Source organism: Ursus americanus, chromosome 14 (assembly GCF_024610735.1).
Source record: "Ursus americanus isolate L20-20 chromosome 14, mUrsAme1.1.p, whole genome shotgun sequence".
NCBI lineage: Eukaryota > Metazoa > Chordata > Mammalia > Carnivora > Ursidae > Ursus > Ursus americanus.
The window spans coordinates 49,054,511-49,068,791 of NC_142140.1; the positions used below are offsets into that span (position 1 = coordinate 49,054,511).

Here is a 14,281-nt window from a genome sequence, read left to right on the forward strand (position 1 = left end):
AATACCCACCACCGGCCTAGCCCAATCCCCCACCCCCTCCCCTCTGAAACCCTCAGTTTGTTTCCCAGATTCCATAGTCTCTTGTGGTTCATTCTTCCCTTCCTTCTTCTACCTAATACTTAGCAGAATAATTAAGATAGCACATGGACTAATGCTACTAGTCATTATCCTATGATAGAAAAATAATCCTGGATTATCCACATTGGACTAGTGTAATCACAATGGTTCTCTAAATGTGGAAGAGCAAGGAAGAAGAATGGAGTGAGACAGATGCTTGAAACTACTGTTGTGCTGGTTTTGCAGATGGAGGAAAGACCATGATCAAGCAATGTGGGGGCCACTGGACACTGGGATGGGGATGTTCTCCTCCGGAGCATCCAGAAAGGTCACAGCCCACATAATTATTTTAGCTCAGTGAGACCCCTTTCATGCTTCTGATCTCTAGAACTTTCAGAGAATTATTTGTTTTTATAAACTAGTGAGGTAATTTGAGACAACAGACATTTATTCAATAAGATATTATTTATAGGAACTGAGTTTGAGCCTCTCAAATCATTCAGTTAGCTTTTGTGTTGAAATCCTACATTAAATAGAGAAATTGGAGTTAATCTGGAAATATTTGGCCTCATCAGATGGTACAGAGAATTTCCTGTGTAAATGTCAATATGGCTCTGATTTTGAAGCCTTTGAGGCATTAAGATAGGAAAAGTAATTCATTATTAAAATTAAGTCACCCTAAAGTTCTTCTCAAAAGATTTATTTATTTGTTTGAGAGAGAGTTGGGGGGAGGGGTAGAGAGAGGGAGATAGAAACTCAAGCAGACTCTGCTGTGAGTGTGGAGCCTGACTCGGGGTCAATCCCAGGATGGTGAGATCTCGACCTGAGCTGAAATCAAGAGTCAGACACTCACCGACTGTGCCACCCAGTTGCCCCACCATAAAAATTTTGTAAATTAAAGTCACTCATTCTACTTCAAATCTTTCTGTCAAAATTTCTTTCAATGACACTGTTGGAATTATAAACGAGTGAGTGTATGTGTGCACACGTGTGAGTGTGTTGACTTGAAAGAAAGACATGAATAAGTGCACACACTGACGTACATACACACACTGCTCACGTACACACACACACTCCTCACTCTCAAGTATTTTCTGTGGACTCCACAAAGTGTATTAAACCCTGTATTTGTCCTCACAGCACTCATTTCAAGTTGCAGATTTTCTTCAGAAATAACGAAATGGATGTCCAGGTGAATTACATTTTTAACAATAACATAAAAATGTAGGTAAAACTTCCTGCACCTCTTCTTGAATTCTTACAAATGGACCCATACATTTTGTATGCTTAATTCAAGTATGACACCTTTAATTCAGCAAAATGTACATTTAATATATGTTCCACTTATACTTCAAAAAGTTAATGAAAATTTAAATTCTGATGGTGTATGACCAATGTCGGACCAAAAGCACATGTAGCTGAGTCCCACCTGACAGGGGTCAGAGAAACGTCTCATAACTGGGAAGAAGGCGAAGAGTCACATATGGGTATAGAAATAGCGAAATTCAATTAAGGCAATTTACATTTGGTAAATTATTTTTTTTCATAAACTGTAAGATTAACCTTCATATATAAATGGAGTCAAATGTATTAGTCGAAGAAAGCAGTGAACTACAGCTCCGCACAACACCATGCATGACCTTTAGAAATACAATGTAGAGACTGATAAGTAGTGCAGAATACATCAGAAGGGTCCACCAGGCAATCTCTTTTGACAATAAAGGCGTTACATGAAGACACGTGTTTTCAGAATGGCTTGTGTGCAGTCCTAGCGAACAGATACAATTATAAAAGAAACCAGAACTGAGAATAGGAGGACAGTTCAGTGATAAAACATACACGACACTAAGCAAACCTTCACCTCAGTGAATATCCCCCTCAGTTGTGGACACCAGTGTTCCATGCTTCAGCTAAGAGATGCACAGCATGAAATGTGAAATAAAAAAAAAAGGGAAGAAGAAAAAGAAATCTTTTGTGTGGTAAGAAAATGAATGTTTTGAAATTTTGCATATTCATGGTCATCCTGACACGAAGAACATATCAGGTTGATCTGTTTATTCAAATGTGTCTTTCCATGGAGACTCCACTGGGAGAGAGATACTTGCTAATCAGTGTTTGCTGTGGCTACGGTGGGCTTTCTGGACACTCAGTTGAATCACAGAGTCAAATCAGGAGACCGGTTAGGAAACACAGGAGCATGTTTATAGAGAAAGTGCCTGACATGAACCTTTTGATTTCTGAGGCATGCAATTCAAGGACAGCCATGTTGAATCATACATTGTCAGGTGTGGGACAAAATTATCAGATAAGTACTCAGGTTGCCCAGCCATGAAGTACCTCTTCAGAAAGCCCTGAGTAGCCTCCATACTGACACATGAGTGACTGCTTTTTCCCCTCGAGCAGCTGAATTCTACTCATATAAAATTCTCCAATAAAGTGTTAAAACGCAAACCCCTAAGCACTCTGGCCACGAACTTTAATAAAGTTAGATCCCTCAGAGGCACTGTCTCTCTCTCTCTCCTTCTCAATGCCTCTCCCCCACTCTGAGACCTCATAGAATAGCCTTTGGGCATTCCATGTGCCCTCCAGGACCTGTGAGGAATAGACCTGGTTTTGTTAGAGTTCTCTGATGGGTGCTGCTGAGGCATTTCTTGCAATCACAGTAAGAAACCAAGGGCTGGTGCAGCCACAGCAGAAGCTCTGGTCAGGGAAGCATCTGTGGGAATGTCCACAAGCACAGGGCACAGGGGGGTGCCCAGGCTTTCCTAGCCTGAGCATCCCTGTCAGGAGCCTGAGATGTAAAGGGGACAGTGTTGGAGTCCATTTTCAGAAAGACGAGTGAAGGTAGTGGTGTAAAAAGATGGACAGACTCAGGAGAAAAAGTGGGGTTTTGTATTCTCCTCTGCAATAAAGTTACGTGAAGGGCTTAGTGGCCAATGTAGTTTCTTCCATATGAAGAATATAACTCATGATTATACCTGTGGGAAATCTAGGGAAAATTTACCTGGTATGATATAAGTCATTTGGAATGGAAGTATTTTTAAGAAATCCAACTTACCCCATGTAAGATCAGGAATTTCCAGGCATTTGAGATCCAAGGTTGGGGAAAACACCGGGGACACATGAAAATGGACAAAGGAGAAAACGTATATCAGACAGAGCAGAAGCTTAATAAGCTGAGTTATGTAAATGTATGGAGAAGTTGAATTCAAACAAATGGAAATTCCAGGAAATAAATAGAAGGGGCAGATTCTACTTCCAAAGCCTGATCAAAGAATAGCAGTTCCTGGCTCTGAGGCGGTGAGCCCTGCGATCATGGGCACTTCTTCAGCCACAGGACCATTGTCCCTTACATCACTGGAACCCCAAGGATTCTTTTAAGAGCCCTTTTCATGTCTGTGTTCCTCAGGCTGTAGATGAAGGGTTTCAGCATGGGGGTGACCACCGTGTACATCACCGAGGCCACTGCACTTGCGTGGGAGCTCTGGGGAGCAGCAGAGCTAAGGTACACTCCTAGGGCCGTACAATAAAATAAGGAGACAACTGAGAGGTGAGATGCACAGGTGGAAAATGCTTTATACTTGCCCTGAGCTGATGAGATCCCAAGTATGGAGGAAACTATCTTAGAGTAAGAGTAAAGGATCCCAGCAAAAGGACCACCACCCATCAAGACAGCTGCCAAATACATCACCAAGTTATTAAGAAAGGTGTCAGAACATGCAAGTTGGATCATCTGATTGAGTTCACAGAAAAAGTGGGTGATCTCTACCTCTCTTCGGAAGGACAGCTGCAACACCATTGAGGTCTGTAACAAGGAATGCAAGACATTCGTGATCCAGGACACCAGAACCAGCAGTCCACAGAGCCAGGGGTTCATGGTGACTGTGTAGTGCAGGGGGTGACGAATCGGTCTGTCATAGGCCATCAGAGTCAGGAGATAAATGTCCAACCCTGAAAAGATTATGAAGAAGTACATCTGGGTGATGCAGCCTGCATAGGTTATGACTTTGCTCTGCGTCTGGATGTTCAGCAGCATCTTGGGGACGGTGGTGGAGGTGAAACAGATGTCTACAAAGGACAGGTTGGCCAGGAAGAAGTACATGGGGGTGTGGAGGTGGGAGTCAGAGCTGACGGCCAGGATGAGGAGCAGGTTTCCACACACAGTGATCAGGTACATGGAGAGGAAAAGCCCGAAAAGAGGGGCTGCAGCTCTGGTTCCTCTGATAGTCCCAGAAGAAGGAATTCTGATATGCTCGTATCATTGCCTGGTTGCATGTGCTTGCATTAACTACCAAGAAAGAGGAAGAAAGATCATTAATTTTCACACGAAGGGCATTGCTCACATGGTTGACCTGGGACAATTTGTATTTTGCACTCATGAAATTATTTTTGGAGGAGCACGTGTGTGGCTCAGTTGGTTAAGCACCTGCCTTCAGCTCAGATCATGGTATCAGGGTCGTGGGATGGGGCCAAGAGTTGTGAGGCTCCCATCTCAGTGGGGAATCTGCTTCTCTTTCTCCCTCTGCCCCTCCCCCTGCTTGTGCTATCTTTCAGAAAACAAATATGACCTTAAAAAATAAAGAAATAAATTTCATTATCTTGTGAAGGGATTTTCCCCTTTAAGAGATTCCCTTCTGTTTCATCTCTGATTAGGCATTTGGTCTCATTTTCCCACCATCCCCCCACAGAGTTCATCCATTCTACGTTTTTATTAGAAATGCCTTTTGTGCGTTTGAGGAATACGTATTGAGTGTCAAATATACTCCAGGCAATGAGTACAGGATCCTGAAAACCAAAAGCCACTATAATCCAATGATGCAAAGAGAACAGAAACAAAAATATCAATAATACACTGGCAGGTGACAAGTGCTATGAAGAGAACAAGGGTGGGTATCAAGGAGAGAGTAGATAAGACTGTCATTTGGTAATGGGTGTTCAGTCAAGACCAGTAAACAAGGCGACATTTGAACAGATACCTCAGGGAAGAGAGGGCAAGAGCTGCAAGCATGTCTGGGGAAGTGTGTGGTGGCAGAGGGAATGGCCTCTGCAGAGGGCCTGAGAATTATACCATTTTGAGCTATTTGAGTCCAAAAAAAGGAAGCAAGTGTGGGAAGGGGAATAAGCAGGAGAGCGGTCAGAGATGGTGTCAGGTAATTTCAAAGAAATAGTGACTGCACTGCAGTTAAATTCCAATAAAAAGGAGTTACTCACCCACACTATACACTTCTTGTATTTTATAATCTACTTGCAATGGTGTCCTGTAGATTGAAATAGAGCCCCTCCCGAGTACCATTTGGTGATTGAGTTCTGGCCTCTCTATTTTAAGAGTCAACTTGGAATATATTAGACTGTGAATGCGAGCTCTGTGGATTCTTCTTACTCCACAAGGTACACACACACACACACACACACACACACACACACACACACACACAGTTCATTGCTCCTTGGGCTGTGTTTTTACCGTGACTCCTCACTCCCAGCCCCAGCAATAAAGCAGGAGTGGCTGTAACTCAGGCTGGCCAGATCAATTATCATTCCCCTAAACAATGTAAAATGCTACCTGGTATTGCAATTAGCAAGTTTCCCATGGATAAATAAAATTGACGGGTTAGACTGGCATGCTCATTTTCTGTCCTGTATTTTAAAGGAAACACAAAGAATCTGCTCAAAAACCAGAGAGAGTGAGAAAGAGAGAGAGAGAGGGAGAGAGAGAGGAGCGAAAGAAGGAAATTAAACAGAAGTGACAAAAAGATCTAATGGTTCAGGCGGTCACTGAAATCTTAGGGACCAAGACGAAGAAAGCACCCCTGGTTCTGACAGCATTCCAACTCTTATTATCTCCCTGATGTCCTGCAAAATAGTAGAAAGGCAAAATTAAATTTGGTCAGAAGACAAAAGTAGTGGTATCTTCATGGTTTCATTCCCCGTGAGTGAGTGTGCCTAGAGAAAAGGGTGCTAAGGGGGAGAAACCAGCACTTCAGCAGAGGAAACGGGCCAAGCACAGCGTGGCTGGGCATGGCAGGATGAGCAGAAGGACACTTGCTTCGTGTGTGCCTGTCTCATATTTATTTGATCAAATGGGTTTCCTGGGATCTTCAAGGGGGCGGGGTAAGCCCCTCTCCCTTTCCTTATGTGGCATCCTTTCTTGTTTTTTCCTGGGCTTCACGTTCTGATCTCTTTTTGACAAATGCAATGGGCACACTCTAGACCTGTTTCTGGTCTTTGAAAAACATCCAAAGGCCTGTTCAGACCTTGCTGTGCAAAATTCTGCCCAAGTTGTGACAATCTGTCCTCTGGCTCTAAATGATTGTCTTGATAAGATTCATGCCTGAGGCTGTCATTTGACACACACATGTCATCGTACCATGACTTCACCACCATTACGCGAGCACCAAAGATCAGGGCCTTCACCAATATTGTTCACTGTAGATTTTCAAAATGGGATGTGAGCATATATACACTCATATGGAAACAAATTTGAGAAAATGAGAAGTTCTGACCTATAAGGACTGGCAGCAGCACCAAAATCAGTAACGGAGTTACTCATGCAACTGTGTTAGACAAAACCGAATGGAGCATTGAAATGAACTGAGATATGATGTGCAACAGTAGTAATTGAACAACATCAACATGGATCAGTAATTAATTTAGCAAAGACCTTGACATAAGACAATATAGCATAGAAAGTCCCTAGAACAGTCTCGTCTGAGCAGATGCTCTGTTCGTATTGGTCCATCAAATCAGTAGCTAGGTTTCAGTGCAAATGGACATTTCCTATAGGCCAAGGTTGTATTTCAATTTACTCGCTAAATGTTGTTCCATACAAGCTGGCATACATGCTATGCATCTGGAAGAAAATAAATTGGTTCCCGATCTCGCACATCAAAAACAATTCAGACGGATAACAGACCTCTATGTGAATGGGAACTGCTCATTCAGGTGAAGGTGTAAAATACTACAGATACAAGCTACAGGGGAACAAAACCACTGTAATTAAAGCAAGAAAATCAAAAGGAAGAAGAGAGACGTATTTAACTGTATAAAATTTAAAACTTTTTCTGGATAATGTATCCAACCAAAAGTCAATGAACAATAATGCCGCGAGCTACACAATAGGCATGGAGTTTATAGACGTATCATAATAATAGACACCTAACAATGAACGTGGTGCTCCAATATATAAATATTTGTCAATTTTAGTAATAGTTTAAGAAAACAACAAGAGATCTTTTCACACCCATCAGCCTCTAAGACCATGTAAAGATCTTTCATGCTGATTGGCTTGGAATTTTTAGCCAGGTAGCAAAAGAAGATTCTCTACTTTTGCTGGCAGAAATGTGAACTATTACAATGTTAGGAAAACAACCTGAGGACAGCTATAAATATGAACATACAGATATTCTTTAGCTAAGGGATTCTTAATCTCAGCACATTGACATTCTGGTCCAGACTGTTCTCTGTGGTGGCCTGTGTCCTGGGTTTGTAGGATGTTTAGAGCATCTCTGGCCTCTCCTGAAACCTCCCATATGACTCCAAATTGCTCAGTGTCCCCCTAGGGAACAATATTTTCTCTAGAGGAGAACCAGATTTTTTTTCACATTCATAGAACTTTTATTATAGTATATTGTTATAATTGTTCTATTTATTATCATTGTTAACTTCTTGACTGTGCCTAATTTGCAAACTAAACTTTATCATGGTATGTACATTTGGGGGAAAGAAGCATGATATATATATAGGGTTTAGTACTATCTGTGGTTTCGGGCATCCACTGGGGGTCTTGGAACACATCCTTCACAGATAATGGGGGACTATTGTATAGTCTATTGATTTTGTTTCTCTGGAGAAAATACAAAAATATGAAAAACAAGAGCAAAACAGGGCACAGGACTTACACTAGGCCATGTTTTCCTAGCAAATGAACACACTATGCTACCCTCCGTAGACTAAATATTTGTGTCTCCCCAAAATTTATATGTTGAAACCCTAACCCCCAGTGCGATGATATTAGGAGGTGGAGCTTTTGGAAGGCATTTAGGTCTTGAGGGTGGAGCCCTCCTGAATGGGATTAGTGCCTTTATAAAAGTGACCCCAGAGAGCCTCCTCCCCCTTCCTGCCAGGTGAGGACACAGTGAGAATACAGCCATCTGTGGGCCAGGAAGCCCGGCACACCACACCTTAAATCTGCCAGTGCCTTTTTTTAATATAATAATATTTTTTATTATATTATGTTAGTCACCATACAGTACATCCCTAGTTTTTGATGTAAAGTTCCATGATCCATTACTTGCATATAACACCCAGTGCACCATACAATACATGCCATCGGTAGGAGAAGAAAGGGAAGAAGAAAGGGGGGGTGAACAGAAGGGGGAATGAACTATGAAAGGCTATGGCCTCTGGGAAGCAAACTGAGGGCTTCAGGGGGGGATCGGGTAGGCTGGTGATGAGAACCAGATTTTTAACATAAGAATCGCCAAATATTTTTGTAGAATTGTTTTAATAGCAATGTTTTGAGGAAGAATAGAAAAAGCTTTCACGTGTGAGCAGCACGGCCACTTTGTGAAATATGATGCAGACCCTGAAATAAAGAATCAGCACTTCTCTAGTAGACTGGAGGCAAGTCCATGAGGTATTATTGAGAAAGAAGGAAGAATGGACACAGGTAGGAAAAAAGACTGCCTAAGAGCATTTATGAAACTAAGAGCATTTATGACGAGCATTTAAGAAACTAAGAGCATTTATGACGAGCACAGGATACCACTCATCATTTGTACAGTGGATGAATGGGTATGTGTGCATCGTCTAGGAAGAGAAGTTTTAGACACTAAGAACTTAAGGAAGAAAGATTGTCAGGAGGAATGAAATTAGGTCAAGTGTAGTGTTTTCAAAACAACTCTGTGAAATAAAATTCTATGAGAATCTAAAACTATCATATATAAAGACAATTATCATATGGTTTCACTCATTTATGGAACATAAGTAGGAAGATCGGTAGGAGAAGAAAGGGATAAAGAAAGGGGGTAATCAGAAGGGGGAATGAAGCATGAGAGACTATGGACTCTGGGAAACAAACTGAGGGCTTCAGAGGGGAGGGGGTTGGGGTACTGGGATAGGCTGGTGATGGGTAGTAAGGAAGGCACGTATTGCATGGTGTACTGGGTGTTATACGCAACTAATGAATCATCGAACTTTACATCAGAAACCAGGGATGTACTGTATGGTGACTAACATAATAAAATAAAAAATAGTATTAAAAAATAAAATAGTAATTCCATGCTATCAAGATGGGACACTCATTCCAGATTAAATGTTCAAAGACTTGGAATAAAAGGACATGATAGAATGAACTTTACAACTGGGGAGGAAGCAGCATGTAACTGAAAACGTTTTTCTTACATAAAGATATATGGAATCAAATAAGCTTTTGGAAGCTAAAGGTGATATCTTCAGTCACATGTAATGAAGAGATGCTGGTCAAAGACGAGGCAACTGTTAGAAATGGATCTCATCACACACAGCCAGAAGGACCCCTGGGGAGTGACAGAGATGTGGAAACAGGTGGGAATGTATCTAGAGGTGATTTATTAGCACTGAATGTATAAAATGCCATTTATTTTCTACTTCATGTATTGCAAGGATTGGCAAGTGAAGAAGATCAGTGACAGCTCAATTTTTTCAGTAAGGATAATAAAATCAAAAAAGCAATGTAGGGAACACCATACAACTGAGTACAGACTTGAGCCCATACTACTAATAAACACAATTCCCCACATACATGTCTATACATACATGAATAGAACTCAATGCAAGCAGCCAAGTTGGTAAAATAAAAACAACCCCCCTTCCAATTTCTTGTTTAAAAGAATGCAATAAAAAATGGAAATACCGCCCCACACACACTGTAGAAATACAAAGACCTGGTAGATCTGTATCTTTGGGGTAAATACCTAGTAGTGCAATTGCTGGGTCGTAGGGTAGCTCTATTTTCAACTTCTTGAGGAACTTCCATATTGTTTTCCAGAGTGCTTTTGTCACAAATTTATCTCTGAGTTTCTCATTTTTTAACAGCCAAAATAAAGGACATCATTTGCTTTTTGATGTGTGTAAGATAAAATCAAAGCATTAGCTCTGAAGATGCCATTTCCTGGCACTAACAGTTAGTGTTTATTGAGCACCTGCTATGTGCTAGGAAAGCACTGTTCTAAGCACTTTATATGCATTTCCTCTTCATGATAACCCTGTGAAGTAGCAACTATTATTCCCATTTTACAGGGAAAATAAAGGGAAGCATTTTCTCCTCTGAGTCCATGTTAAGAGAAGTATGATAGAGTACAGTAGTTTCAAGCATTTTTGACCCCAAAATATAGTTATTTAAGAAACACATTTTATACAGCAATCCAGTACACACATATAAAAAACTAAAATTTTCATGAAACAATACTTACTTAAACTTATTACAAAGGAAAGAGTAACATTAAAATCAAACATTTATTAGTATTAAATATCACACACACAGAAAGCAAAATAAACAGTACAAAACCAAGAAATATTTGGCGGTTGAGACCATGAAATTGATTTCACATCCCAGTAATGGACTGTAGTCTCATGCTGTGTAAAACACTGAGATAGGGACAAAGTCTCCATTAGTACTACGATGAAAACATGAGTGAATTTCACAGAGCTGTTTCTCAAAATATTCCTCAATATCAGGTGAAGCGTAACAATGCTCAATTCAATAAAAGCAATGTAATCAGGTGAAGCAAAACAGTGTGGTCTGAGTACACAGTCCTCTGGATACAGACTAGATCTAAAAATTTAACTGGACTTTTGAGCAAGAATCCTTAACTAGCGTACACGGGATACTGAGGGAACAGGAGGTTTCTGAACTTAAATATATGCATGTGTATAAATGCACTTTTCAGGCACAAGAGTCCACAGTTTGCAGCAAATTTTCAAAGGGGTCACTCCTTCAAAGTTTAGAACAACTGGGGGGAACTGCTACCCAATGTTCATAGCAGCGATGTCCACAATAGCCAAACTATGGAAGGAGCCAAGATGCCCTTCGACAGACTAATGGATAAAGAAGATGTGGTCCATATATACGATGGAATGTTACTCAGCCATCAGAAAGGATGATTACCCAACATTTGCACCAACATGGATGGAACTGGAGGACATTATGCTAAGTGAAATAAGTCAAGCAGAGAAACACAATTATCATATGGTTTCACTTATTTGTGGAACATAAAGAATAGCATGGAGGACATTAGGAGAAGGAAGGGAAAACTGAAGGAAGGGAAATCAGAGGGGGAGACAAACCATGAGAGACTATGCACCCAGGGAAACAAATTGAGGGTTTCAGAGGGGAGGGGAGTGGGGGATTGGCTAGGGCTGTGATGGGTATTAAGGAGGGCACCTATTGCATGGAGCACTGGGTGTTATACACAGATAATGAATCATGTAACACTACACCAAAAACTAAGAATGTACTGTATGGTGACTAACATAACATAATACAATTTATATGAATATATATATGAATAATGATAAAAATTATTATTTAAAAAAAAGAGGTTGACAGCCCATTTGGAAAACCCATAAGACAAAATTTAGTTATTAGAACTGCTCTTAGTTTACCAATTCTCCCCCCTTCCATTTCTCCTCCATTAAGAGGAAGAGGAGAAGAGGAGGAGGAGGAGAAGGAGGAGGAGCAGGAGAAAGAGGAGGAGCTGGAGGAGGATTCAGTTAAAGCTGAATTCAGCTATAGTCACTTCAGGTAACCAGCAAGCGTTTTTATTACCTATATAAAATAATAAAGGGTGCTGATATGTTGACTACTGTGTGTGAAACTACATACATAGCACTTCATAAGAAGCAGCTATGGGATTTTGGAAATTATTATTATTTTTCACTTATTTATTTATTTTTAAAATTTAATAATATTTTTTATTATATTACATTAGTCACCATACAGTACATCCCTGGTTTTTGATGTAAAGTTCGATGATTCATTAGTTGCGTATAACACCCAGTGCACCATGCAATACGTGCCCTCCTTACTACCCATCACCAGCCTATTCCATTCCCCACCCTCCTCCCCTCTGAAGCCCTCCGTTTGTTTCTCAGAGTCCATATTATTATTTTAATTGATAATAACTGAAAAATCACCCTTTGTATGATTAATGTAAATCTGTTTTACTTAACATTACCCCTGGTTTACCAACCATTACTAAAACAAATTGCAAAGATTTTGCCATTATGTCATCTCCTTCATTCATCTTTCCAATGCTTATTCTAAGTGCAATCAAAGGTGATAATTACTGAGACATCTAAATTTATTCTAACAATAGTGTATTCCATGTATCTAATATTGAAATTTCATGAATAAAATAATGTTAATGGCCCTCACAAAATAAAGATGTGTTTTGCATATACAATAGAATATTACTCAGCCATCAGAAAGGATGAATACCTACCATTTACATCAACATGGATGGAACTGGAGGGGATTATGTTAAGTGGAATAAGTCAAGCAGAGAAAGACAATTATAATATGGTTTCACTCATATGTGGAGTATAAGGAATAGAGCAGAGGATCATAGGGGAAGGGAGGGGAAAACGAATGGGAAGAAACCAGAGAGGGAGACAAATCTTGAGAGGCTCATGACTCCTGGAAACAAATGGAGGGTTGTGGAAAGGGAGGTGGGTGGGGGGATGGGGTAACTGGGTGATGGGCATTCAGAAGGGCATGTGTGGTGATGAGCACTGGATGTTATACGCAACTAATGAACCATTGAACACTACATCGAAAACAAATGATGTACTATATATTGGCTAATTGAATTTAAATTAAAAATAAGATTAATAACTAAAACAAAAACAAAAACAAAAAAATCCCCAAAGACCTGGTAGAGACAATGTACAATACAGAGAACCAATGTCCACTTCTTTCTTTAACATCATCAGTGAATCCATTAATCAGTTCATCTGGCCAGCAAACGAGCATAGAGAGTTCTAGGTTCTGGGCTAGGATGGCGACAGCCAGCTGACCTCAGGTAAATGCACCTGGCTTGGACTGTGTCTGACCCTTTCCCGCAGGATTTGCTGGGTTCTCAGACTCACCTGTGTGGGAACTCTGAGGAAGGGGTCCCCGTGTGGCAGTCTGAATTCCTCCTGGTTGGGAGTGTTGGTGACTAAACTCTGTCCCCACACAAGATGGCAGGAAGGAGGTTGCTGTCAGTCTCCCAGCCAAGCTTAGGATTCCAGAAGCAACAAGCAGGTCCCATCCAGGCCAAGGTGGCACAGGCAGAGGGATTGCAGCACAGGAGATATTTAGAGCTTCCTCTGTCTGTTCATCAGGCACGTTTCCTTCCTGCTCTCCCAACCTCCAAGCACGTGATTTCCTTGTGGGGCACTGGTGTGGACACAAAGGAAAGTATCCTGGAGATTGTGTGTTCCCAACACACCAGCTTATAACCAAGTGAATCCAGAGTTAATTACTCCTTCCTGGGGAACTCCACTGCTCCCAGAGTTCAGACCTCCTGGCACCTTACCCAACCCTGACTTCAACTATTCCCCAAAGTCTAGGACTGAGCAATCTCTCTGGATTAGATCACTTGGGTCTCCAAAATGTTGACTTGTGGTGCAGACATTGCCCTGCTATCTACAGACAATTGTTGTTTTTCTTTTCAACAGCAAGGATAACTAAGTTCCTTTGATAGAAACCTTGAGCAAGACATACCTCAGCTTCTTGACACATTTAACAAACAATTAGGATTTTCATAGTTATAAATTCAGAGCTGTCATTTAGTCCCTCATTGTGAAGCATTTGTTAATTATAAGAAACAAATTTAAGGCCACCTGGGTGGCTCAGTCTGTTGAGCGTCCCACTCTTGGTTTTAGCTCAGGTCATTGACTCTGTGTTCTGGGATCAACCCTGTGGGGTCCCAGGCTCTGCATGGAGTCTCTTTGTCCCTCTGCCTCCTCCTCTACTACTCCCCCTTCTCACATAAGCTCTCTCTCTCACAAATAAATAAAATCTTTTAAAACATAAAGAAATATATTTAGATTTGTTGCATTATATTATGAGTTTGGAATAGAGAAGTAGATTATTCCCTGTAGCCTCCAGAACGAACCAAGCCTTGAAAAGATCTTCATTTTAGCCCAATGAGAACCACTTCAGGGTTCTGACCCATAGAATTCTAAGAGCATAAACTTG

General features: G+C 40.9%; 1 pseudogene; it reads right to left on the reverse strand.

Moving 5' to 3' along the window:
• Positions 1 to 3,406: 3,406 nt before the first annotated feature.
• Positions 3,407 to 4,332, reverse strand: LOC123792317 (olfactory receptor-like protein OLF4; annotated as a pseudogene).
• Positions 4,333 to 14,281: the final 9,949 nt, after the last annotated feature.